Below are 21,463 nucleotides of genomic sequence, written 5' to 3' on the forward strand. Positions count from 1 at the left end.
GCATGGGTGAAAAAATATTTTTATGAATACAAAAACCTGAAGCTATCACAATTACAACTGGCACCATAAAACAGGATTTAGTCAGATTTATGTCTAGACTCTGATAGTGACACTTTTAAAGTATTAATTGAACACTATGGGGAAAATACTAAGAAATAGTTCAAGAGTAACATGCTTAGATAATATGTCACCCCCTTGACTCCTAACTTCTAAATTGAGATTAACATCTGCCTTGTATCTGGTAATTAAAACCTCTCATTCGGTCCTAAATTCTGAAGTTTAATCAGATTTTTAAAAAAAGTTTTCTTTGTTAAAAAAGACAAACTCAAACCAAACAAACCAGGCTGAAATACAACTATTTCAGAGAGAAGCTTTAGCATTTCTAACTTCAGCATTTTTGTATTCCTATGCAGGGATTTTCAGTTTGACAGTAGATTTGCTGAAGTACCCCTTCCTGAGTCACCAGCTCTGCTTTGCACAATTCCCAGGTTGCAAAAAATTTCAATTTCTCCACCCTTGCTGAAGACAGAGTTTCACTGACAGCAAGTGGCCAGAGCAAAGCTATGGAGCAACCAGATGAACAGGAACATAACAAATTAATTAGACACAGTAAATAATACTGCATTATTTTCCCAGCTTGCCCCAATAAACACCACAAAGCCAAGACTTTATACAAGTTCAATATTATACAGAATGGCAGCTTTTAGAAAGTGTTGCCTATTTCCAGATAAGTGTATGGTTTCCCCCAAAGACCAGAGTGCACAGCTCCAAGTGTCACTCCCCTGGATGGAGGAACAATTTCACAAGTGCTGATAAGAAAACCTGACCTGTGGGGCTGCCACTACCAATATCAACAGTAAATTAAATCTAAGGAGTGCACAGGGACAGCCAAACCTCCTGCAAAACAGCATCTTCCTCACACCCCTGTGGAGCAAGAGGCCCAAACCTGAATCACAATTGCTCAGGTGAAGAGAAAGGGGAAGATAAATGAATATGGCTTAAGAGCTGAGAAACTGAGGAGGAGCACAGACCGTGCTCCCTCCTGAATCCACAACATGAACAAATCTTCCATCCATCACTCTCCACCTCCATACCAGAATATTTAGCGTGTTATTCCCCTCCCCTCACTACATGCAACTACAAAGAGTTATTTATACCTCAGAAGAAATCCTCCTGACTTTATTTTTCCCCTACTTGCTGAATCCACAGAGTAAAATGACAATCTGGTGTCCTGACACCGTCAATCTGATGCTAACTGCTATCATGGCACAGAGACATGGTATTATATTGATAACCATAACCACTATAACACTTGGATTCAGTCAGACAAGATGAGCTCACTAATTGCCAGAAAACCCCCTCTGAACTGGGCTGTTTGTTTCCCAGTCCACTGAGCACAGAAGGAAGCTGCATCCATCCCCTCACACATCAGCCTGGTGCTCATCAGCTTCCTTCTACCAGCCCTGCTCCCACTGGACAGGCAGAGCAATCACCAGCTAATCCAAAAACTTCCCAGACGTATCAAGAGGGTAGTAAACCTAAAATATCCTTGCTTCATCTCTTTCTCCACGTAAACATCTATTTTCAGAATTGTAGCTTCTATTATTGATCTCTAGAGAACAGATGATTTGTTTTTAATTTTCCCCTCACCATGGCAATATGTGCACCAAGTACAAAGATGGTCTATTTAGTATAGTGCATTTGATGCTATTTCTGAAGTCAAGATACAAAACAGTATCTTCATGGTTTGCAAGTTTTATTTCTACAGTAATTTCACAATAACTCAAGTACCCATTAATTTTTCTGATATTACAGGCCACGTCCCCAGTCATGTTTTTATTTTCTTTTCAAAAGAACTTTTGAACAAGGTTATTATATTTTAAGAACAACATTTTTTTCCTGACATTTCATACCACAATTCCAGTTAGTTTTCCCTGCAAAGCTTCTCCCTCTCCTCTGTGTTAATGTATTCATTTTTGTCATCCTACTTGCTCCCATGTACACAGTTCATCTCCTCAATCCTTCCCTGGATGACAGCTCCTATAAGCACTTTATGATCTTTGCTACACACATATCAAAGTTTTGCTTTCACCTTCTGGTTTTATAAATGTATGGGACTGTGTAAAAGCAAAAAGAATACATGTATGATAGGGATCTGAGGGGAAGAATCTTCAAACAATTACAGATTAATATATATTTCAAATTATGGGACAAACAGAAGGGGTTGACTCCAGCTGCTGATAGCATCTGTTTCCCTGGCATACTCCTACTGCAGGATGAGAAATCAGCACTTCACACAGACGAGGCCAAACCATGCACACCTGCATTGGTTTGAGTCTCTCCAGGCAAAAAAGGGCCACCAAAAAAAGAAAACCACAGGTTTCAGTTTCAAAGTCAACCAAACTATAGATGTTTGCATTTTCAAATCGCCTGTCCCAAGCAGCCACCTCTGGAAAAAGTGACACATAATTCCCTTTTGGACACAGACTAATAAGATTCTCTTTAAAAGATGACACCAATTTGTATTATTGCCAGCAGTGTTAACAACACAGAACAGTGGGCTCAGCACTGCAGCCAGTTGAGTGCAGAGGCTGAGGAATCACCATCCTTGGGCATTTTCAAAACCCAACTGGACAAAGCCCTGAGCAAAGAACCTATTTCTGAAATAAGCTTGGCTGAAAGCGGCCTCATACTCAAATCACACCCACCCAACTATATTCTATCTTTGTTTTTGTTTTTTTTTTTTTTTTTTTTTAATGACAAGCCCACAATGACAATCTCCATAGAAAAAAAAGATGCTGAGCTCTCTCATTTGACCACGTGGAGCCATCCTGAAACCTCTCTCCTTGAAATGTCATCAGCTGGCTGTACAGGAAGGCAGGCATTGCACATGTAGCAGTAATAATTAAGCACAAACTGCCTGAGTTTTCACTCCACTTCCCAGGTGTTTTTTGCAGCCTGCAATAAGCTTTAGGTTGTCATGGCTACTATTACAAGCATTTCACCCCTCCTTTAAAATTAATCACATCCCAGCTGCAATACAGACACACCCTACCAGGTAAACTCAGCCACAGATTAATTTTTACTTCTACTAGCTAAATCTACAATGTGATTTGAAACATTCATCCTTCTTAAGACAGACCTAAGTTTAAGTATTACTTACATTTATTTCACTCCTCTTAATCCCTTTGCCAGCATTGAAATGATGGGTGCCTCTGGCAGCGTCTTCCAGATTTCAGAGTACTAAATCACATCTCTCTCACATCAGTCTGACATAATTTGTTTGCAAAGAGCAAGCAGATCAGCCATGGGGGACCAAATGCCTGGGGAACTGTGCTGCTGCACATCCTCAGTGGGAAGGGAACTGCTGCCTCTCTGGACCAGAGGTCTGTAGCACAGCAACCACTGCATGGAGCAGGATTAGCCAAGTCCCTGAGGTCAACTTGGTCTGTGTTCAAAAGGAAAAGGCAGCCTGTGCAGTGTCAACAGCTGCTCTTCCAGCCTTTCCTCCAGCCTTTAATATCTCATGTTCTATCTAACCTCCAACTCAGACCCATATATAGGAATCTCTGTTTAGTTCCTGGATAACAATTGCTCTGGTAGCAGAGAAGAGCTTAAGTAGCTTAGAGAGCTGCCTGCCAGAGAATGGAATTTAGCATGTTGTTCCAAAAGCCTGAACTTGGATTTTAGTGTTGACAATGCTCACATCCATGTAGAGACATGGGTAGCAAATAACATCCAACTTTGTCACAACAGGCTCTTAGCAAACCCCTTTCTCCTCTCCCAGGCTACTTCCATGAAACTTGTAGTATTCCAGTTATTTTGGAGACACCCTCATAGACACTTGCCAGCCAGCTAAGTGTGTCTGGAAATTCCTCCATGAGCTCAAAACATAGCACTGAAGAGAGAGACAGATACATGTATTTGAACAGGACAACACTAAGTTTTATTTCCATAGCAAAGCAGGCTGAAAAGTCTGCCAAGCTCAGCCTCTTCAGCTCACCACATTTAAAGACATTCTGTTAGCCCAGAAAAATTCACCGTTTAGGCATGTGGGCATGGCCACAAAATTCTCTGGGTAACGAGTTTTTAGATAGTGGAGGTTTCCATATTTTCCATGAGCAGCAGCCACAGAAACAACCCCCCTGAAATCCACATTGAGAACGCTGCTCAGAGCTCCAACTTCTCTGCAAACTCCTGATTTAGAGGAATACTCTTCGCTCCTCAAAGTGCGTGGTTTGGTGCTACGGGCACGCTAGGAAGACAGGCTGCTTTAATCTCCAGGCACTTATCTCAGAGACAACTGCTCAGTCAATGTAGGACACCTATCAGCTCAGTGCTTCACTTTAAGCTGCCTAAATAAAGCAGCAGAGCACACAGTGGCTTTTACACAGTTATATTGCAAGCACGGGCTGCTAGATTATGGGCACATTATCCACAGATGACAGATAACACAAACCCAGCCCTAATGTGACAGGAATAGGGCTCAGTGCTCACATTTCACCAGTTTAGTGTTTACACTGCACCCCCCCAGAGCACCAAACCATTCCCATGGCCAGGGCTCCCCATGGAAACAACCTGGCCTCATTGTCTGTGCATCACCCCCCTCAACATGTAGAAATTAGGAACCTCCAGGTCACTGTGGCTGAAATACCAGATAATACATTCCGTCCAAAAACACCATTGTGGGAATTGCTAATAAAATCCAAGTGAAGATAGACTATTGCTTCAAACAACAGAAACAGGGAGAGCAAAGCACTGTTACAGTCAATATGCAAAAAAAACAAAAAAAAAACCAACAACAGCAAAACCAACAAAAAATTACCAAAAAACCCATGTGGCACTGAAATTATATAGTTCATTAAAACTAGAAGTCTAGCATAGGTGTCCCTTCTCAAAAAACATTAATCTATTGCAGCACAAAATACAACAGCAGCCAAAACTTTGTGATCTGAATTATTTTGTTCTTAAGGCGCATTAATAAAATCAAAGCATTCATGGCAAGTTGGGCACCTCACTCAAGCAACAAGGCAGCTCTAGGAATTAGGTAAAATCACTGTGTCAAATTACTTTCACTTCTAATACAAAGCACACCAATTAATCACACTAAATACATGTTAGTATTCCAGGTTCCTTTGGTGGCCAGAAGCTGAAAAAGAAGGCAGATTTGGCAGCAGGGGAAAAAGAAATGAAAAGCATTTGTTCCAAATATTTTGTAGCTTGGAAATGGTCAATTAAAACACACATAAAAAAGTACAGAGGATTCTTACGAGTTTATCCTATATATTAAGTGATGACAAGCCTACACAAAGTGATAAATCCATTATTTATGGACTAAGAGATTTCTTGATTGGTGAAAAAGGACAATTCTTTTAGGGGCTCATATGGTGGAGAGAATTTAACCAAATAAACTCTTTGAAACGGCAATGACTGAGCAAAGAAGAAAATGTGATGCCTAATGCTGTTATCATTTGGTGTACTTTGGTTCTGCACTACTGGGTGTATCCTGTGAGGATTCACACCTGGTATCAGAAGGAGCCTGCATGCAGGGACTTGGCTGGGTAATGGGGGAACCCTCTGGATTATTCCCTAAACAGCTGCCTGTAATGCTGAGATGTGCTGGTCCCTCTCCTTTTCACCACTGCCTGAGCACCAGCCTTCATATATCCAAGAAATGCATATTTATCTTTCTCCTAGGTTTTTTTTTTTTGAGGGGGATGTAGAAGGGTGTCGGTCTCAGATTCAGTCAAAGAGGGAAATGAAAAATTTCTAACCAGGCAGAAGCCTGAGAAACTGCTGAGAAGAATGTAAATAAATTCTTTATCTTTCTTGTTGTTCACATTGTTTATAGTTAAGTTCTACCACTGTGTGTCATACACTGTACACCAATGGTTTAAGTTCTTTTCACTTCAGGACCAAGAGAGTTGGTCTGCACGAAGCTGTGTATAAAAGAGCAGTGTATTTTGAAATAAATCAGAGTTCTATTCTCTCACTTTGTGACTCGGTGTCTCTTCATTCCCATCCTGCCTCAACAGCATCAGAAGGGACATGCTGATTTCCAAGGCTTGGGGTGATATTGCACAAGAAATACAACAAGGGAGCCCCAGCACTGAGGGTGCCACAAGTCCCAGAGGAACAAAGAATCTTCACTTCCCAAGATGAATTCCTTAGAGAGGACTAATTAAATTTAGCTCAGAAAGTGACCAAAATACATCTGGTCCAGCAAGTAAATAAGGGTGCTCCAACCCAGGAGAAGCAAAAGATCAGATGGAATTACAGAAAAAAAAAAACAAAAAACAACCCCGAGTTAATCTCTCAATATTCAAAGTTGATTCCCTGCTGAACTGGTGATCTCTGATCTTAATCACTCCAGCTTCATCTGAGGATATTCTAAGGGAATTGCAGCAGCCACACTATCATATTTAAGAAGAAAAAGGAAATAATTAGTCTTTCTAGCTAATTCCTACAGGGCACATTTATGTTAAAAAATTAATGAACTAAAATATTTATCAAAGTCAGCTTTCTTCAAGCAACAACAAACTAAAGAGTTAAAAATACCCAAACCAACAAAGGCAAAAAAATGCTGTGAGGTACTTGCATTAAGTCTCATCTATATCTAATCAAGAGGTTTGAATGAGCTCTCTTCTCACAAACAAGCAGGTGATGTAATTAATTTTCTCCTGAACCTTGAGATTATTGAAGAAGAGGATCTGACCTAATACCAGCTAATTCCTGCTGTGTGCAGAATTGTAATCTCTACTGCAAACCAGATTTGACCTGGATTCAAGTCAAGAATTTTAAGAGGGAACAAAATATGGGGAAAGAAAGAATTCTAAGAGATGTCTGCATGTTATGCTGCATGCAAAATGCACACAAATTTATATTTGCAACAGTACAAAATCTAATTGTTGTCAAAACGCACACATCACACCCCAATATTGAGTTAAGATGTGAAGAATTAATTAAAAACTACACTGGGTTCATGTATGTACTTACCACATGAACTTTCTTTTGTTAAAATAACATTTAGCAGGACAGCTATAGCTGTCCTTAAGCTCTAGATTTCCTGATTTTAACATTAAAACTGTAAAGTCACTTACACATCTCTGTTTACTTGCACATTTTGAGGACTACAGAGACTAGTAATCACATACATTTTAATTTGAGCTGCCACACTGTATAGCTGAGTTTACATATCCACAGAGAAACACTGTAAAGCTTAAATGTAAATAAACTCATTAATATTACAAGTGTGTGCATATACACAAACACACAGAGGATTGTAGGTTTCTAAGTAGTACAGGCATAACTGCCGGAGGAAAAACTTGGCAGAATAAAACCAAGATGATCCTATATAGATTTTAATTTCTTTTGTTTTTTAAACGCCTTATAAAACAAACAAACAAATTCATGTGTCATGCTGGAAACTTGTTCCCAGCAGTGTCACACCCCTTGGGAAGTTCTCCAGGCACAGCCACATTAATTCCAACTCCAGCAAGCTTTTCCTTTTACAGTTGATGTGCATTTTTTCACTGAAGCCAGTCAACAGATTGCACTTCTAAAAGTCGCTGTTTGCTCCAGACAAGGTTCTGAAAACTTTCAAGATTTCTTTTGGCTGAACCTCTTGGACATATGTGGAGACACAAGGCCAGCCCAGAAATGTAGGGCAGCCCTGCCCTGCTCCTACCCTTCCCAAACCCAGTCAAAATACCCATGTGGGCTCCTGGCTCTGCTGCTCCCAGCCACCACCCTCCCAGGCCCAGCTCACCCCCAAGGGGTAGAATCTGAATTTTCACCTGCCTGAAACATCCCTTTTCCATGCTGAAGACATACGTGTCCCACAAACACCCTAATACATGGTGAGCCTGTCAGCCTAATTTCCGTGTGAGAGACAGCTGCGAGAACACTAAGAGCACAAAATAAGAGTGAAAGAGTTCTATAAAGGCTTGCAGGAAAAAAAAGGGAAATACAGAGTCACCATCTTACCCAAGTGGCATCCTTAGCCACTGTGCTCTCAGCTGAATAAAAACACAAAAACTCAGAAGGCAACAAAGCTGAGTCCCATGGTAACAAGGGCACCAGAGTAAATCAGGGAAGGTATCTAACTCAGCCACACATTAGTAAGTACACACCAGCCTTCCAGAGCACTTCAAAAATTACCTTGTCCAGCTCACCCCAAGGAAGCACTTTAAAGGACAAGCCACCACCAGCACAGCTGCAGTACAAAAATCCAACTTACCAATACAAGTAATAGGCTAAAGCCAGGACAATCAGTGTAGCGCAGACTCCAGCTAATAAGCATATACTTGACTGGTTTACCAACATCTTCCCAATTTGTTATTGATCAATAAACAGACAAACAAAAAAAACAAAAAAAAAAGGGAGAAGAAATGGAACAGCAAAAACGCACGGAGTGAGTCTTGGCTAGGAAAGCGAATCAGTCTTGACATGGAGGAGGGATTATGGTGGTGACAAAAGCACATCGAGGTAAATCTGGAAGTGCTTCAGCTACTAAAACTGCCTGCTCAGCAGCCAGAAAAAATCAGCTGGGTGTCCTCTCTACTACATGGCTTTGTAAGCCACTGAACTAAAAAAGCCCCTCTTACCTCAGGAATGAAGGCATGAATGGGGCAGAAGTGGACTAATATTTCAAACAGGTAATACTGCTCAATAAATATTACAGTCAGGTGGTGCTGCTGGCAAACCAAGCTTTTGCTCTAATCCAATAAGCTCCTTACAGGAAATTACCAGGCTGCAATAGTCCGGATTCGCTCGCGTGGTCCAGCGTGTGCTCAGCACGGCCACTTGACACTTTTTGTTTCTGCAGGAGCTGATGAAAGATTTTAACAAAATCTAGATTTTGGCACAAAGGAGCTTCCCATCACAGCACCCCACAGATGATAATGGTGTTTCTTCTCTCTCTTCTCCCTGCTCCAAAATCAGGGCTTTTGGAAGGCCTGAGCAGGCACACTGCAGGAGTTTGGTTAATAAAAAGGAGATATTGGAGCCTGGAGAGGGGATAAATGAGGTAGCAGCAGCTACACCCTGTGAAGGAACATGGTGCTGAAAGGGTGGCAAAGCTCAGGGCCCTGATGCCTCAGGTTTAGCTTTTATATTTTTCAGATTCTGTTCTGCTTTGGTGTGTAAATCTAGGTTTCGTATTAGTGGATGGTAAGCTCTCCTCACAGAGTAGAGAGACAAAACAATTCTTGATCTAGCTGGAGACCAAGGACAAATGATCCAAATCTCAGGCCCAAGAGCATAAACAACAGTGGACCAAAGAGAGAAAAATAAGAAGTATGGGACTTCATGGGCTAAAGCTATAATTAGACAATTAGCTCCAATATGCAAATGGAGCAGAACTTATCAAAGTGTGAGGCCCCATGACTAGTCGTGCATTTTGTGGTCATTTTGGGTTGTGCTGACCAAGGTGGATCTATTGAGGCCTCTTAATAAATCCCTACTTTATTCTTTAGCTCTGTCCAATCTCTGTTCTAGGTCAGCCCTCACAAGGCATCAGCCCCATCCAGATGTTCTGCACCATAATCTGGACAGTCCAGGTAAAGAGAGACTTGAGGGCACATCTGTACCACATCTGTACCAGGACACAGCAGCTGGACTGAAGCGTGATTCCCATTTATCAACACAGCCCTCCGTGAAGATGCAGCATAACTCATCTGGTCAGAGTTAGGCCTCCAAAGAAACAAAATCCAGACAAAATCTAGCTTAAATACCAAAAATAAAATGTAAGTGGTAGTCACAAGCTCCTGACACTCATTTTTTGACTAAAATTTAGCAACAGCACTAAAGATGGCAAAGTCATGGTGTAAGACCCTCTTAAAACCGTGGATGCCCCGGAGGTAGAGGCACATTAGAAGATTTCAATAAAGTTGAAAGAGGCAGCAGAAAACCACTTAAGATTAAATAAGTAAGAAGGTTTTTACACTCAAAGAATAGACAACATTTGGAATTATTTGGCCAAAAAGGAAAAAAAAAAAAAAAAAAAGGAGGCTGTGAATGTAAAAGTTGCAGACAAATAGGAATTTTTATCAAATTTAGCAGAGCTGGGTAGAATAAGAATGTAAAAACTGTCTCTGAGTTTAAAGCACACAGAAATTAAATACAATATACTCCAAAATGTGGTGAATAAGAGTCCAGTGGAAAATCAGAATAGAAGTACCACAGCTTTCATAAAATCAAGGAAAATTTCATGTGCTCTCCATGCAGCAAGTCAATAGGTCCTCCTGTCCTCTTAGATCCTGCACAAAGTCCAGCTCTGTTGTAAAACCTTTTGCAACCTCACCTACAGCTCAACCACATTTCTCAAGCAACTCCAAGGTAAAAGTCTTACTACTATCTACATCTTTGTCAATGAAGGAGATAGCTTGCAAAATAAATTCCTTGCTTAGGGATAATCAGTTTCTGTGGGCTCCAAAGGAATTTCTATTGATTGTGCTCCCCAAACTCATTTTGAGGTTGGTCACACTGCTTCTGTTCTCAGTTGCAGAAAACAGGTTATATCAAAAAACAACAAAATAAACCCCAAAGCCCAAGAGACAGACACAGTTCAAAGATGACAGGAGTGTTTCAGACATGCAGAGTCACTAAACTGGCACTTGCAATGTTTTCATAGGTGAAGCTCAATCACCAGTTTCTAGGACTGCTGATCAATACTTTTCCAATGCACAACATTCATTACAGAAAATGCACATAATGGATTATGACTGGGCAAAGGACAGCATCGTGATTTTTTAAATGAAAACAGAACCCAAAGTAGCAATTATCAAGAGGCCTCATTTGGAAAAAAAAATATTGGAATAATTGCCTATATTTGGAACAAGGCTTACTTGGTATTTCTGTTATAAAAGCTATTCTAAAATTATAGTGCTGGTATTCAAACAGCAATTCTATAATACCAGCCCTTACATAACAAACAGAAAAGGAGTTATCTAACAGAAGTCCTATTAGTACAAAATTATTTGAGTAATAGGCCTCTTGCAATGTATAAAATAGATCAATGTTATGCAATTACAAAATGCTACCAATCTTAGTCTCTGATTAGTAAGAAAAAAACTTAGTAATATCTACTCATCTCTAAGACCACATAAAATGCTCCTCTTCACTCCAAGTGGTTGAATTTTCAGGACAAATGGGAATTCATCCTTTGTATTCAGATAAAAATGAACTACAAAAGAACCTTCAGGAGCATTAAAGAAATTTATACACCAAGCTGTGAAACCTAGGGAGCCACCTGCTAGACAGATTGGGTGAATCTGGAAAATGCTTTGTGGCACAGGCCCATCACTTGTTAAAACAGGGATGCAAAACAAAGGCTAAACAAAAGAGTCTCACCTGAGAGATGTTACAGGGAAAATGAAATACTTTGCTTTCTGGATGGAAAATTATGCAGGAAAAAAAAAAATTAAGCCTCAAACACATGACAGAGAGAAAGCCAGCCAGGAGACATCTGTCTGCATGCAAATGTGCTGTGACTGAGCAAGGAGAAGCCTCTGACTGCTGCTACACTGAGTCTCAGCGAGCACCACATTCATGCCTGCAAGCCCCTGCCCAGGTTCAAAGCTTCCCTTTGAAGTACTGAGCACTAATTGGGAAGAAATGGAAACTCTGTCTTCCAAGAAGTGCCGAGCTGCTTTAAATTTCAGGTATAAAACACTCTCTTCTGTAGAAGAGGAGCACTGTGATTTGTTCTCTGATCCACAGTAATGCAGGATCTGTGATGCCAGTGAACGGGCAGGGGCAGGAAAGCTCCTGGGGCTGTCTGGTGGCAAAGCCAGCACCTCCTGAATCTGTGTCCAGAGGAAAAGCCACCACATCCTGAATCTGTGTCCAGAGGAAAAGCCAGCACCTCCTGAATCTGTGTCCAGAGGAAAAGCCAGCACCTCCTGAATCTGTGTCCAGAGGAAAAACCAGCACCTCCTGAATCTGTGTCCAGAGGAAAAGCCAGCACCTCCTAAATCTGTGTCCAGGGGAAAAGCCACCACGTCCTGAACCACTGTGCCCATAGGAAAAGCCAGCACCTCCTGAACCAGGGTGTCCCATGCTGTGGGAATCAAAGCTGCAAGACCAAAGAGAGACAGAAGGAAAGTTTTCCCCTGCCAGTGCCCTGATGTACTAAGTCTAAAAAATCCCCAGAAGAGTATTTGCATGATCTCACCTAGAAATTTACCTCCAAACCAGGAACTGCTCACAGCTTACCAGCAATGAAGAACAGCAGCTCTAAAACTGGGAAGCAGAATATATGCCATGCAATTTTGACTTTACAGTCCTCAGTCTTCCTGACAGATCTGTGACAAGTGATAAAGACCAACCAGCCCCCTGTCATCAGACTGACATTTGTCACACGGACAAAGACACCTTGTCTATACATTTTTATATACATAAAATGTCTATACATTTTTGGAGTTTTTCCACCATGAAATTTTCCATGGTTTGAGCCTGGAAGGAGACAGAGGCCACCTAAAGAGTGAGGGAAGACAAAAGCCACCGTTCTTCCAAATCCAGATGTTTCAGATCTTCATCACAGGGGAGTCAAAGAAGCAAAAATACCAACACCAAAAGTATGCATTCTGTTGAGTGACTGTCACTGAGGCAGCTTCAGACAAAATCCACTCTTCTGCAGTCAAGAACAAATAATAGGTGAAAAATATGACCTGAAAATGCAGCAGGTACACAAGTAAACAGCTCCTCTGTAAGTTCAGTGAGCTGAACTGGCAGCCTGAATTACAGTGGGTGGGGAGCTCACACAGAGCTGGGCATCTGCTACCACAGCCCAAAGGGGGGAAAAGCAAGAAAGGGAGAGAGGTACAGCAGGGCAGGGACCCACATCATTGCCTTCCTCCTTCTATGGGATCCAACTTCTACTCTCTTGGATGTCTCCTGGACTGCCACCAGCAGCGTGTTCATTCCTGAATAGGACATCTGTTCTTCTTTTGGATTATTTCACTGACAAATATTGCATAAGGTTGTTATCAGCCTGAATCCATAATTACCCCTGTGGTCAGATCTGGTTTTGCATATACACAAAAGCAGATATCTTCCTAAAAAGATAGACCAGACTTATCAAGCCGACTGATAGCAAAAACAAATATATGCTGAACAAAATTTTATTGTTCTGTGTTTGCTGTCAAGATCACACCAGCCCCTTCTGGTCTCTGTACCAACATTGGCAGGAGCCACTCACCACATAACCTTTATACTGACCTCTTCACCCAACAATAAAACCCCCTCAAATCCCCAAACAAGCCACCATAAAAGAACAAAAAACCTTTCTCCTCTGTGAATTTGAAGATCATGTTTTGAGCACAAAGCTGAACTGCATACGCATAAATGTGCACTTTTGCTCATGGTGGAACCTTTATAAATTACAACCAGAATACTTTACAAATGCAGTAGCCCACAGTTCAAAAACATTACCTTGTAAGTGGGGAGGCTGCACATTGTGTAAATTCAGGGTTTTGTTGGCCATTCAGCTGGGAACCTAAACAGCAGCCACTCTGTAAACATTCCATCTGTCTTTAAAATCCATGTCAGATAAAAAACTTAAAAAGAAACATCTACTGCTCTCACCTTTTCTTAATATCTCCCATCTCCTGGGTGGCTTTGGCATTCTATTGCTAAATAGGCCTCTAGCAGCATATATAGCTAATTTAGGCCATCTGGATTCTGCAGAGCAGGGGACCCTTCTGTGGTAACACACAGATTTTTGAAATATGCTGCCAACAAAGATCACAAATCCAGGACTGGTCAGCACTGTCACGATTCAGCGTCCCTTGTTCAGCTTCTTCTGAGCAGTGGCTTTTTACTGTAATGTTTGAGAGAGACATGACCTAAATACCCTTTTATTGAGGGCTGCAGGAATCCCAGGAATGACAGGCCCACTAGAAATCCACACTTGCCTTCCACCAGCAACATTCAGACAGCAACGCAGCTTATAGTGAAACTTTGGGACTTTTTACAGATGGTCTCATGTTAAACTGGCTCTGACAGACCCAGACAAAGGACATTCAAATATTCTGCTACTGTGGGTACTTTTTCAGTCCTACAAGTGCCACAAATACTGACACTGATCTGACCACAGGAGATCTCTCAGTGATCATAACCCCAGCCAGGTGGGCAGCTACCTGAGTGGAAATTCCTACATTTCTATACATTCCTCTGTATTGCTTCCACTTCTGTCAGAGACACAAAAAAAGCCCACAAAAGCAGAGATTGTTTCTTGCTGGAACAGTTATAAAATCATGGAAGAAATGTAGAATGTGGAATTACTGGTATAAAAGTGATTTCTCTTGGAGCAGCATTTCTGAACAGTTTGACTGACAAGTCAAAAACTGCTCACCATCATCTGAAAAATTAGAAGCTAATTAGTAAGGAGAGGTATTCACTGTACTAATGCTCCATATTCAAAAGACCCTATGTGTCAAACTGGAATTATGAATGTCACCACTACTAGATTGGCACTGTTCTTCAAAGGCTCCTCAGTCGGGCTGAGTAGCAGTTTGAGAAGCAGCATTTATGCTTTTATGATTCATTTTTATGTGCCAGAATAACCCTCAGCTCATCTGCAATTACATGCCAAAAAAATCAGATATTCAAGGGTATTACAAACTGCCTGCAGTTCAATGCAATGTGTTAATACAGGACACATTTATAGACAATGAGTCCAGCAAACCAGACTAGCTTCATTTAAAATAAACAAACAGGAAGCCTGGTCTGATTACCAGAACTAATCTAAAAGAATCAAAATTTCTCCAATCAAGACATAGAACAAGGAACTTCATGCTATTTAATCAGCAATGTATAATTACTTCTTGAATCTGCAGATTTCATTCACTTCTAAGGCCATTAAACATGAACTACTTTTTATTAATTCTATTTAAATTATTTTTACCTCAACTGTAATAAACCAGATTTCTAAATAACTGGAATAATTGAAACTTCACTGCCTTAATCAGAAGTATTTTACTGTCAGTAAGTTCATTACTTCCAGGCAACTGGGAGCTTTTTCTATGCCTGGTTTGACTGACTGCTCATAAGCCTCTCCTCCCAGGCACTACTACAGGCTCACTCTAAACTCATGCTTAAGGTCAGCATGTCCTCAAGGTTTGCTTGTGTAACTGCTTTTACAGTTATTACTCATCCCACATCTCTACCAAAAAGATATATCTTAAGCTAAACTGTTGGGTTTGAGGTATTTTGTTTAGGTTTGGGTTGGGTTTTGAGGTGTTTTGTATTTCATAAAGTAGATAATTTCAGCACACTAGGGAACAGTTAACCCAGGACACACGGGACAGTAATAAGAGGCATTATTATATCTTCAGCACAGGAAATAGAACTGCACAAGGTGATGCTCAGACATTTTGTTCCCATCTTGCATCATGGATCCAAAGTATCCAGATCACTTTGAACACGTTGCAAGCTCACAAAGCCACGGCAAAGAGCATCCAGAAGTGACCTGCAAAACGTGCCAGCACAGCCAGGTCCTGCAGTGCCACAAGGGCCCAGCAGCCCCATCACCAGCTCACACTGCACTGAGCCTCTCTGTCTTCTTACATCCTGTAGGAGGGGGTTTGTTCAGCTTTTTGAGGGTGTCCCTTATCAGCCCTCTGCAATCACAATTTGGTTTTGCGATCTTTGACTCCTCAGTCTCAGGCTGATGGACTCTTGTGCATCTCTTATCCCATTAAACATTGTGGAAGAGGCTTTACAGCAACTTCTGTGAGCCAAAAGGAAGTTTGATCAGAGGATCCATGTCTAGCCCAAAAGAATTTCCTACCGAGGTCATTGACATAGAAACCAAGAAAGAAACAGGATATATAAGAGAAACCTGCAACAGTCTATTCCAATAAGCACTTTGTTTGTCTCTTGTGACCAATGAGTAAAGTGTAAACTTATGAGTTTTGTAAGAATGTATAAAAAGCACACATGCTAGAAATAAAAATGGTTTGAAGCCTTCTGAAAATGGAGTGTGTTGCTTTGTATTGTCTCTGTCTCAACTATGACAAAACCTGAACAGCACAACCAAGGAGGAAAGGAAGGCTCTCTCCAGAGGGAGACACAGGTGCAGAGATTGGGCAAACGAAGCCTTGAATCAAAAGTAGCCCTGCTGCTAAGGCACAGTAATATTGTCCTGAAGCACATCCTGTGAAAGTATTTGTATTTAAAGCTGTGCTTTCTGCTGCTTTGGAAAGTACTGCCAAAGGACCTGAATGTGTGGCCTTCACAACTTCCACATGTGAAAACAATTGTTCCCACAACAGCACTGACGTTTTCAAAACAATTAGGAAATAGTAAATGCCATTATGGCTTCTAAGAAAGCACTTTCAGTTTGGATTACTTTTTTCTTCACAAAATAAGCATCCCCAGGAGATCAAGTTTGGTCCTTGAGTTCCACCAGCAGATACCCCCAGCTGGAAGTGGATCCTGTGCTGGTCCAGAGCAGTGACCACCCTGGCAGGGCTGACAGTGCTGGGTTCCAGCCTTAAATATATCCAGCATTGATCAGCAAGGCTGCTCTTTCCTTAGGAAAGAGGCACAAAGCTTAATGGGGTGCAGATCTTGAAGAGTAAGGAGAAGTGAATGCCACAGGAAAAAAAAAAAAAGCACTGTCCTGCTCCCTTCCTCCAAATCAAAGGTGCAACAACTCAGTGCCTATTTATGAAAAACAGATAGGAGAGAACATTACTTCTGCAAGTTGTGCAAAACTGACTGCCTAAAAACCAGACTACACCAGACTAACAGCAGGAATCACACCTCTGGGAGCAGCTTTTCAGAACATCACTCTGCCAGTGGAGAGGCCTGTCTTACAGGCTTTGAAACCTAGCCACAGCCTCCACACTGGTAAATTAAATATGAAAACAGGGACTGTAACTGGTCTTCCAATATACTTTACATTTCACCTTGCTTGAACTGTAGAAACTCTTGAAACTGTGTCTGCCATGACTGCTTTTGTGAGCTGCTTTCAGGTCTAGCCTGAGGAATCCAAAGATTCCTCTTTGTGGTCCCAACAGAGTTTTTATGAAAATTGACTTTTCTAGCAATTTCTACAAATTGATAGATCTGAAAGGCAAATCCCCCCAGTAAGACACACAATAAGGACAACAGCAGCAGATAACAAATCACAGAATCACAGGATGGTTTGAGCTGGAAGGAACCTTAAAGATCATCCAGTTCCAACCCCCCTGCCATGGGTAGAGACACCTGCCTCTATCCCAGGTTGCTCAAGAGCCCCATCCAGCCTGGCCTTGAACACTTCCAGAGATGGGACATTCACAACTTCTCTGGGCAACCTGTGCCAGGACCTCACCAGCCTCACAGGGAAGAATTTCTTCCCAATATCTGACCTAATCCTACCCCCTCTCAGTGTGGAGCCATTCCCTCTGTCCTATCACTCCAGGCCTTTGTCAATAGTGTCTCTCCATCTTTCTTGCAGCTCCCTTTGGGCACTGGAAGGCCACAATAAGGTCACCTTCTCTTTTCCAGACTGCACAATCCCAATTCTCTCAACCTTTTCTCACAGTGGAGGTGTTCCAGCCCCCTCTCCACTGGACAATCAAGAAAGTGAAGGCTGGAGGAACTACTCAGGGTGTTTGGTTTTTCCTCTTTGTGGTCCCAACAGAATTTTTATAAAAATTGACTTTGCAGCAATTTCTACAAATTATAACATTGATAGATCTGAGAGACAACCCCCCCCCCCCCATCAGTAAGACACACAATAAGGACAACAGCAGCAGATGAAAATCACAGTGAAGGTGGAGGTGTTCCAGCCACCTCATCATCTGGGTGGCCTCCACTGGGCAATCAAAAAAGTGAAGGCTGAAGGAATTACTCAGGGGGTTATTCAATCCATGCAGCTTCCAGTATGGCCATTCAGTCACTCAGAACAGTTAATTTCCAAATTATTCCTCATTGCAGGTTCTAGTGACCCAAGACAAGACACCCAGGCAGCATCACACAAGGGCACAGGTCACAGGCCTGGCACCCTGCAGGGCTGGGCAAGAGAAACTCAGATTTCTCTTCTCTGAACAGAAGCACAGCTTGAGAATTCAAGAGCTGTCACAATCCAAAATTTTGCTCCCCCCCACCCCAGAATATTTTAGCTTTTCAGGAACTCATCAATGGCCTTTTCAAGCCTTACACACAAAAAAGAAAAGCAAAAATTGCATCCATGTAAGTTGAAAAGTATCCTACAAAACAGCAACTAGATTTTAAAAAGGGCTTTCTTGTGTTTCTGGGGAATTGCTCCTATACCAGTGTCAAGGAACACAGGCAAAAACATTTTACACACCCAGTTTTGAAAGCAGCTAGTCACCATGGCACTGGGACAAGGCTACATTAATAAATCAACCTACTGGGTGTCCTTCCACACACCAAAGCTGCAGGCAGTCAGCCAGGTTCAGCTGCAATAGCCAATTTTTGGGGGTAAAATTTTTGACCCAAGGGTATTTTGGGCTTGCAGGAAGTGTCCATTTGCCCACCTAATGAGCTGGGGTCAACCCTTTCACTTCCTTTACTGCAGGAAAAAGTACATTTTAAAGGGATGTAACTTTGCACAGGGTCAATACATAACCTGAACACAGATTGTGGCTGTTCTAGTATGTGCTGCTTTATGAAACACAGCTTTGACAAATATCTCACAGAAATTAACATTTTTAGGGAGACTACTTGTCCTACAATAGACCTTGAAAGGTGATACAATATCAAAGCAATAATTCAAGTCTTTGCAAAATCACCAGGATTAAATTATTTTCTTCCAAAAAAATCTACTAATAGCCCCTGAAGGGGCAGGTTATCAGAGATCACCATTTAAATGTCAACATCTGACAGTAATCACAGATTTTAAGATCCTGTCCTGAAAAAAAACTGCTCTACTGCTGTGTCAGCAGGGTCTCAGCAGCTTTCCACCTTCCCTGTCACTGTTTGTAGGACAGACTACAAAAAAAGGCAAAAAGTGGAAAGCTTGCTGATATACTTAACATTTTCATACCCACTTATTGGATAAAATTTAAAGATGTTCAGATTAAAGGCAGCCTAGGATGACCCCTAGGACATCAAAGACGAGATTTCCATGAACCCCATAAAGGAGGTCCTTCAAGCACAATAAGGACATAATTCCCCTTCTACATTTAAGGAAGGAGAAGACAGGTAAGTATTTCTAGAGTCCCACAAAGGTTTATTTATGATTCAATCCCTGCTACAATGATTACCATCAGATACAGTATACATGAGGCAGCAGAAGCAACAAGCTCAAATCCTGATTTCATTCCTAAACTAAAATTCTCCCAGTGGGAGACATCTGACCCCTCTCCCAGCAGTTCATGCAGCTCTGTGAAAAGAACAGGATTTGCACACCCGTATTTTTTTCCCCCCTCCCAAAAGCATATTGCTGCAGACAAAACACAAATACAGAAACATGGGGGAAGATTTCTTTCTTACCACCACCACTGGGGACCACTTCTGGCACCTGGCAACACTCAGAGCAACAGCAGAATCCCCATCTCCTCCCTCCAGGGAAGTACCACTGCTTATGTCTCAAGAGATTTGCTTTCTCATTTGCCTATAAGCAAAAAAGACATTCTCCAGTGAATGAAGGTAAAAATATTTTGTTTAGAAGCAAAATGCAATGCAAACAAGCAACTGACAACCCAGGTAATGAATAACTCAAACACTTCTTAGTAAAATTATGAGTCTTTTTCCTTTCTCTGAAGAAAAAAAAAGCCCTACTTGATCCTTCTTCACATATATATTACTATACTCAGCTCCACAGGTACCAACTACTATTGCTTTCAGAGGGACTAACTGGCACATATCTATGAAATTAAAAGCAAGTGTTCTAAATTTACCACTAATAGTGAAATTGCAGCTTCTATTCAGACAGGAGCAAGGGCTTGCATACATAAGAACTAGCCTACTTTTCTTGGCTTTACTAATCAGCATAACAAAAGGTTATTTTATTTCTCTTACCTCCAAACCCTGTCTTGAGAGAAATTACTGAAAATGAAGCAGAAGCAATTATCTGCTCTCAGAACACACACTTAATCCCTATATTTTATTAAGAGTGTTTTTATGATCCTCAAGCAATTAAGCTAATCATTATTTAATTTTAGATTACTGAACTGGAGATTTACTTCAGACACAAGCTCACTTTCCACATAATTTAGTCTCAGTAATTAGAGATGTACTTTACCGAAAGGTGGCTTGTTTAAAGCGTGTTATCTAATTTCACAAGCCTCACACCATGAAAGTTTCATGAAATCTACAACCCAAACTTCAAAAATGAGAAAAGCCCCGAAGACACTCAGATTTACCAGAGTGCAAACTTGCTTTTCCTTGAAAAAAAAAAAAAAGAAAAAAAAAATACTCTTTAAACATGTGCCCAGCAAGTTAATATATCACAAAAGCTAGCACAAAGCATTTCTATAACCCACCACTCTTTTAGCAACTGGTTAGAACAAAGAGTGCTCCTCTCCAACGGATCACTTCATTTATAACTTATTTTAACCAGGATGCAGAGTCTGCAAATATAAATGTTTGATCAGGACACCCAGCATGTACCTACCAGAGGTTGTAACCAGTGATAAAACATTCAGACACTAAAAGAATTCTGTGACAATGTTATCAGAGGAACAGAAATAGGGACCAGGCAGGTGGGTTAATACACTACCTACTGACCCTGGACATGATGCCACTGGAACACTGCTTAATTCCAACCTACTTCAGACAAAACTCTGTTGTAGGAACCAAAGTGTACCAGGAAACACCCATTATTACCCTGACACTCCTACCCACCCAGCTCAGCTTTAGTTCTGCAGACAGTTAATGCCAGTCCATCCAGGCTGGGACATTGTCCAAGGCCAGGTTTATGTCAAAACACATTTTCTGGCTTTTGGAAGGGCATCACCTCACACCACTGCCACTAAAGAGAAGGAAAACATGACCATGCAAACATCTGAAAAACACACACTGCTTTTTGCAACTTTTTGCCTTCTAATCCACCCAACAAAACCAACACATGCCTCTGCTCAACACTCAATTAAAAGTCAACTATACTTAAATCTTTAAAAATGCAGAAGATGCAGATTGATTTCAAGATTTTAGTGCCAGTACTTTCACAAACCAGTTTGACTTGCCACATGTAAGAAAGGCTACAGAACTCATCAACAGCATGTGAGATTTCAGCAAAGACTGACAAAGAAGAATCAGAACATGAAGCTACAAGAAGATCATAACAAGACAGGTTGGTTATTGGGAATGTGTTTAAAATAAATACAAGTCTCAGCTATCTGGATATTCAACAAACATACTTTTCCATGTGACATCACATTAAAAGTGTAAACTTGGAGACAGAGGAATTGTGACAGCACTAGATTATGTCCAAAAGTGATGGTGCCTGAAAGCACAGAAAGAAAAATCTGCAATCTTTTTGGAAGTAACTGATGAAAAGACA

At 41.2% G+C, this 21,463-nt stretch overlaps 1 protein-coding gene across 9 annotated transcripts in view; it reads right to left on the reverse strand.

Moving 5' to 3' along the window:
• AGPAT3 (1-acylglycerol-3-phosphate O-acyltransferase 3) overlaps positions 1-21,463 on the reverse strand; it is an 85,471-nt gene that overhangs the window by 27,900 nt on the left and 36,108 nt on the right. For 6 of the 9 annotated variants that reach the window (XM_021540017.2, XM_021540020.2, XM_021540019.2 and 3 more), the window contains one exon: positions 19,453-19,573. The exons of 2 other annotated variants lie outside the window; for them this stretch is intronic. The gene's annotated coding sequence lies outside the window, so the exon portion shown is untranslated. Of the gene's footprint in view, positions 1-19,452; positions 19,574-20,203; positions 20,225-21,463 lie in introns of those variants that run through there. One more of the 9 variants, XM_021540023.3, reaches the window with a different exon arrangement.

Source organism: Lonchura striata, chromosome 2 (assembly GCF_046129695.1).
Source record: "Lonchura striata isolate bLonStr1 chromosome 2, bLonStr1.mat, whole genome shotgun sequence".
In the NCBI taxonomy this organism is placed as follows: domain Eukaryota; kingdom Metazoa; phylum Chordata; class Aves; order Passeriformes; family Estrildidae; genus Lonchura; species Lonchura striata.